Raw genomic sequence first — 7,039 nt, 5'->3', positions numbered from 1 at the left:
TGGGCATGACTGAGCAGCTGAACTGACTGAATTGAAGTTTGCTAATATTTTGTTGAGGATTTTTTTTTATTGATGTTCATTCAAGAAACCGACTTTTTTTGGTAGTTTTATTGTCTGGTTTTGGCATCAGGGTAATGAAGGCTTCATTGAATGAATTTGGTAATATTTCATCACCTTCAATTTTATGGAAAAATTTGAGAAGGATGGGACTTAACTTTTCTTTAAATGTTTGGAGAATTACCCTGTGAAGCCATGGAGTCCTCTACATCAGGAATCAACAAAATATGGCCCATGAACCAGTCCATTCAGCCATTTACTTTGTAAATAAATTTTGTTGGAACATAAGAAAGCTTATTTATTTATGTATTATCAATAACTTATTTCATGAAACAATGGCAAAGTTCAGTAGTTGCAACAGAATGAATGGCCTACAAAGACAAAAATATTTACTGTTCTACCCTTTATTGAAGAAGTCTGTAATCCCCTCTTCTACATCATTAGTCATCATGGAAATGCAAGTTAATGCCACAGTGAGATCTCTATACACCCGTTAATGGCAACCCACTCCAGTATTCTTGCCTAGAGAATCCCGTGGACAGAGAAGCCTAGTAGGCTGCTGTCCATGGGGTTGCACAGAGTCGAACACAACTGAAGCGAATTAGCATGCATGGCATTGGAGAAGGAAATGGCAACCCACTCCAGTATTCTTGCCTGGAGAATCCCAGGGACAGGGGAGCCTGGTGGGCTGCTGTCTATGGGGTCACACAGAGTTGGACATGACTGAAGCAACTTAGCAGCAGCAGCAGCATACACCCATTATTTTGGCTAAAAATAAAAAGACAACTATATCAAGTATTGTTAATGATACAGAATAATTGTGAGATTTAGAATCTATTTAGAGTCATATTCTCTTCAGTGTGCAGCAATCTCCTCGATCTGATGTTGATCTTATGGGAGGAGAGACAGCTCCATGCAATGACTCGGCTTGAGGGCCAGTTTCTGCCTTTGAAGGGATCCCAGGACAGGTGAGGCCCTATCGTGAGTATTTCGAGAGCCCTGCCTCCTCCTGGTGTGTCCAGCACCCAGACCAAGGCTTCCAGACCCTCATGAGTCATGCCTCCATATGGAACAGAGAAGGTTTCACAGGGGACCTCAACAAGGGCAGAGATTTACTATTTGAAGAAATCCTTGACACAAGAAAAAGACTTGGCCACATATTTCAGTGTTCTGATAGATGCTCTAAAATATATATATTATCAAAAATAGTTAAAGAAGAAATAGAAAAGCTAAATAAGTATATAATCATTAAAGTAATTTGACAATTAGAAACATAAATTTATAGAGAATTCCTAATACATGGGAAGTTTTTAACCTGCAAGCGTGCCCCACTACATAATTAAAAATTGAAAGCATAGTAGGATGCATAGTAAACCATATAACCAGAAAACATCAGAAATTAAGTTTATATAGGGGGCTTCTACAAATAAATAAGAAACACATTCAAAATGAAAAGAGATAATAAAGATAATTTACATAAAGGCAATTTAAAGAAGAGGAAATAGACATGTGAACATATAAAACATCAACTTCTGCAGTAATCAGAAGAAATTAAATTAAAGCAAATTACTATCTCATTTCTGTCAGATAACCAGAAATGTGAAAATATGATAGCATTAAGTTTTGACCCAAATACAGGGAGAAGACTATTAAATTTCTCCAGATGGAGAAAAGCAACCACATAAAGAACATTTATTTAACAACTTCAAAGAAAAATTGCCTGAACTATTTAATAAAGAAGAAAATGTATATATTTAAAAGTCAAGCAATTCCAATTCCTGTTATCTACATTCAAGTAATTCCAACATTTGAACAAGGAGGTATTTACAAGGATAGTCACACCAATCCTGTAAGCAGAATGAACAAATAATGAATTACATATGAAGTTGAAATACATGAACCATTACAAGAAAAGAAACAGTTCTCTATATTATTTTCTTAGATAAATCTTACAAAAATAAAATGCTGTAGGAAACAGCCTTCCAGGGAGATGGTCCTGTTTCCAGTCAGGATGTTGGTCAGCATCTTGGGGAAGATGACTGAGGTGAACCAGATCTCTAGGACAGCAAAGTTGCGGAGGAAGTAGTACATGGGCCTGTGGAGGCGCCTGTCCATGAGGGTGAGGACCACGATGAGGAGGTTCCCCAGTAGAGTGAGCAAGTAGGTCAGGAGGAGCCCCAGGAAGAGGAGCATCTGCAGCTCACAGGCCTCTGAGAGCCCCAGCAGAATGAACTCAGTCACAGTGGTGTGGTTCCCCATGGCTCCTCTGGCCTCTTTTCCTACAGTGTTTCCTCTATTTCTTCCTGGGCACCACAGAGTTCTTCCTACTGGCCGTGATGTCCTTTGACAGGTATGTGGCCATATGTAACCCCTTGTGTTATGTCACCATCATGAGCAAAAGGGTCTGTGTCCAGCTAGTTCTTTCTTTATGGATCACAGGGTTCCTTCTCAACATCATTCCAGGTTTCCTCACAATTCAGCAGCCACTCTGTGGTCCCAATATTATTGATCATTTCTTCTGTGACAACTTTCCACTCCTGGAACTCATTGTGCAGACACAAGTCTGATGGAAATTCTAAGTTTCATCCTGGCCAATGTCAGCCTCCTGGGCACTCTGTCCGTGACGGCTACCTGCTATGGCCACATCCTCCACACCATCCTGCGCCTCCCTGCAGCCAAGAAGAGGCAGAAAGCCTTCTCAACCTGTTCCTCCCACATCACTGCTGTCTCTCTCGTCTATGGCAGCTGCATCTTTATATATGTCCGGTCGGGCAAGGGCAGCCAGGGGGAGGACAGGAACAAGGTGGTGGCCTTGCTCAACACTGTGGTGACCCCAGTGCTCAATCTCTTCATCTACACCCTCAGGAACAAACAGGTGAAGCAGGTGTTTAGGGAGCAGGTGAACAAGCTCTTCTAATAAACCTGTGGATCCAAGAGGTTGCACATAAGATCCCCAGTCAAGCTAAGGGAACATCAGGCCTCTGCAACAGATGGAGGCTTTCTCATCCACAAAAAGCTTGATGACATGTTTCTGGGGCGCCAGTCTCTGTGCAACTCAGCATCAACTCATTAGCTCTGTGTCCCCTCAAGGCAATTGTAGTAATTATCATATTTGTATATTTTGCTTCATTCCATCTATATGCCTGGCTTCCCAGCAGAATACAAATTCTTTGATGAGAGGTACTGGCTCTGTAATTCACCATAAGCCTCAAAAACCAATCTGTTGTGATAGACCATATAAATACTCAGAAAGTAAAAAAAAAAAAATAAATAAAAAAAATAAAATACTGAGTATAAAAAGCATCAGAATGATATATGCTGCATGATACTATTTATGAGAAATTTCAGAATATAATCACAATATAATATATTGTTTTGTGATACATAGCTATAACAGTAAAATTGAAAAGACATACATGGAATCTTCCCAATAGTAGTTATTACTTTAAAAATAGGAATAGTACTAGGAGTTACTCTTTAGTTTTGTCTGTAACGTTTGGAGAGAGCTATTGAAAATATAGCAAAATTAAATATCTGTTTACCATCATTGCCAGGGAAAAATGTGTCTGCACATAATTTTGTATACTGTTCCATGTAAGAATTATTTAGTATTTTTTTAAAAAATTAAAAAAATTGGATGGTAGCAACCACAGCTTTTACTAGTCCAATCAATTCATAGAAGGAATGACATAACTCCTGTTACCTATAACTTTGACAGATGTACTTTTTTTTTTAATTTTTAAAACTTTACAATATTGTATTAGTTTTGCCAAATATCAAAATGAATCTGCCACAGGTATACCCGCGTTCCCCATCCTGAACCCTCCTCCCTCCTCTACCCTCTCTCTGGGTCGTCCCAGTGCACCAGCCCCAAGCATCCAGTACCGTGCATCGAACATGGACTGGTGACTCATTTCATACATGATATTATACATGTTTCAATGCTATTCTCCCAAATCTCCCCACCCTCTCCCTCTCCCACAGAGTCCATAAAACTGATCTATACATCGGTATCTCTTTTGGTGTCTTGTTACCATCTTTCTAAATTCCATATATATGCGTTAGTATACTGTATTGGTGTTTTTCTTTCTGGCTTACTTCACTCTGTATAATAGGTTCCAGTTTCATCCATCTCATTAGAACTGATTCAAATGTATTCATTTTAATGGCTGAGTAATACTCCATTGTGTATATGTAGCACAGCTTTCTTATCCATTCATCTGCGGATGGGCATCTAGGTTGCTTCCATGTCCTGGCTATTATAAACAGTGCTGTGATGAACATTGGGGTACACGTGTCTCTTTCCCTTCTGGTCTCCTCCGTGTGTATGCCCAGCAGTGGGATTGCTGGATCATAAGGCAGTTCTATTTCCAGTTTTTTAAGGAATCTCCACACTGTTCTCCATAGTGGCTATACTAGTTTGCATTCCCACCAACAGTGTAAGAGAGTTCCCTTTTCTCCACACCCTCTCCAGCATTTATTGCTTGTAGACTTTTGGATCACAGCCGTTCTGACTGGTGTGAAATGGTACCTCATAGTGGTTTTGATTTGCATTTCTCTGATAATGAGTGATGTTGAGCATCTTTTCATGTGTTTGTTAGCCATCTGTATGTCTTCTTTGGAGAAATGTCTATTTAGTTCTTTGGCCCATTTTTTGATTGGGTCATTTATTTTTCTGGAGTTGAGCTGTAGGAGTTGCTTGTATATTTTTGAGATTAGTTGTTTGTCAGTTGCTTCATTTGTTATTATTTTCTCCCATTCTGAAGGCTGCCTTTTCACCTTGCTAATAGTTTCCTTAGTTGTGCAGAAGCTTTTAAGTTTAATTAGGTCCCATTTGTTTATTTTTGCTTTTATTTCCAATATTCTGGGAGGTGGGTCATAGAGGATCCTGCTGTGATGTATGTCGGAGAGTGTTTTGCCTATGTTCTCCTCTAGGAGTTTTATAGTTTCTGGTCTTATGTTGAGATCTTTAATCCATTTTGAGTTTAGTTTTGTGTATGGTGTTAGAAACTATTCTAGTTTCATTCTTTTACAAGTGGTTGACCAGTTTTCCCAGCACCACTTGTTAAAGAGATTGTCTTTAATCCATTGTATATTCTTGCCTCCTTTGTCAAAGATAAGGTGTCCATATGTGCGTGGATTTATCTCTGGGCTTTCTATTTTGTTCTATTGATCAATATTTCTGTCTTTGTGCCAGTACCATACTGTCTTGATAACTGTGGCTTTGTAGTAGAGCCTGAAGTCAGGTAGGTTGATTCCTCCAGTTCCATGCTTCTTTCTCAAGATAGCTTTGGCTATTCGAGGTTTTTTGTATTTCCATACAAATTGTGAAATTATTTGTTCTAGCTCTGTGAAGAATACCGTTGGTAGCTTGATAGGGATTGCATTGAATCTATAAATTGCTTTGGGTAGTGTACTCATTTTCACTATATTGATTCTTCCAATCCATGAACATGGTATATTTCTCCATTATTAGTGTCCTCTTTGATTTCCTGCACCAGTGTTTTATAGTTTTCTATATATAGGTCTTTAGTTTCTTTAGGTAGATATATTCCTAAGTATTTTATTCTTTCCATTGCAATGGTGAATGGAATTGTTTCCTTAATTTCTATTTCAGTTTTCTCATTATTAGTGTATAGGACTGCAAGGGATTTCTGTGTGTTGATTTTATATCCTGCAACTTTACTATAATCATTGATTAGTTCTAGTAATTTTCTGGTGGAGTCTTTAGGGTTTTCTATGTAAAGGATCATGTCATCTGCAAACAGTGAGAGTTTTACTTCTTCTTTTCCAATTTGGATTCCTTTTATTTCTTTTTCTGCTCTGATTGCTGTGGCCAAAACTTCCAAAACTATGTTTAATAGTAATGGTGAAAGTGGGCACTCTTGTCTTGTTCTTGACTTCAGAGGAAATGCTTTCAATTTTTCACCATTGAGGATAATGTTTGCTGTGGGTTTGTCATATATAGCTTTTATTACGTTGAGGTATGTTCCTTCTATTCCTACTTCTGGAGAGTTCTTATCATAAATGGATGTTGAATTTTGTCAAAGGCTTTCTCTGCGTCTATTGAGATAATCATATGGTTTTTGTTTTTCAGTTTGTTAATGTGGTGTATTACCTTGATTGATTTGCAGATATTGAAGAATCCTTGCATCCCTGGGATAAAGCCCACTTGGTCATGGTTTATGATCTTTTTAATGTGTTGTTGGATTCTGATTGCTAGAATTTTGGTAAGGATTTTTGCATCTATGTTCATCAGTGATATTGGCCTGTAGTTTTCTTTTTTGGTGGGATCTTTGTCAGGTTTTGGTATTAGGGTGATGGTGGCCTCATAGAATGAGTTTGGAAGTTTACCTTCCTCTGTAATTTTCTGTAAGAGTTTGAGCAGGATAGGTGTTAGCTCTTCTCTAAATTTTTGGTAGAATTCAGCTGTGAAGCCGTCTGGACCTGGGCTTTTGTTTGCTGGAAGATTTGTGATTACAGTTTCAATTTCCGTGCTTGTGATGGGTCTGTTAAGATTTTCTATTTCTTCCTGGTCCAGTTTTGGAAAGTTGTACTTTTCTAAGAATTTGTCCATTTCTTCCACGTTGTCCATTTTATTGGCATATAATTGTTGATAGTAGTCTCTTATGATCCTTTGTATTTCTGTGTTGTATGTTGTGATCTCTCCATTTTCATTTCTAATTTTATTGATTTGATTTTTCTCCCTTTGTTTCTTGATGAGTCTGGCTAATGGTTTGTCAATTTTATTTATCCTTTCAAAGAACCAGCTTTTGGTTTGTTGATTTTTGCTATGGTCTCTTTTGTTTCTTTTGCATTTATTTCTGCCGTAATTTTTAAGATTTCTTTCCTTCGACTAGCCCTGGGGTTCTTCATTTCTTCCTTTTCTAGTTGCTTTAGGTGTAGGGTTAGGTTATTTATTTGACTTTTTTCTTGTTTCTTGAGGTGTGCCTGTATTGCTATGAACTTTCCCCTTAGGCCT

General features: G+C 38.1%; 1 pseudogene; it reads left to right on the top strand.

Moving 5' to 3' along the window:
• The first annotated feature begins 2,188 nt into the window (after nt 1-2,188).
• On the top strand, nt 2,189-3,189 carry LOC113899566 (annotated as a pseudogene).
• The last annotated feature ends 3,850 nt before the right edge of the window (nt 3,190-7,039 follow it).

This window comes from Bos indicus x Bos taurus, chromosome 10 (assembly GCF_003369695.1).
Source record: "Bos indicus x Bos taurus breed Angus x Brahman F1 hybrid chromosome 10, Bos_hybrid_MaternalHap_v2.0, whole genome shotgun sequence".
NCBI lineage: Eukaryota > Metazoa > Chordata > Mammalia > Artiodactyla > Bovidae > Bos > Bos indicus x Bos taurus.
This window is presented reverse-complemented; position numbering and strand designations above follow the sequence as displayed.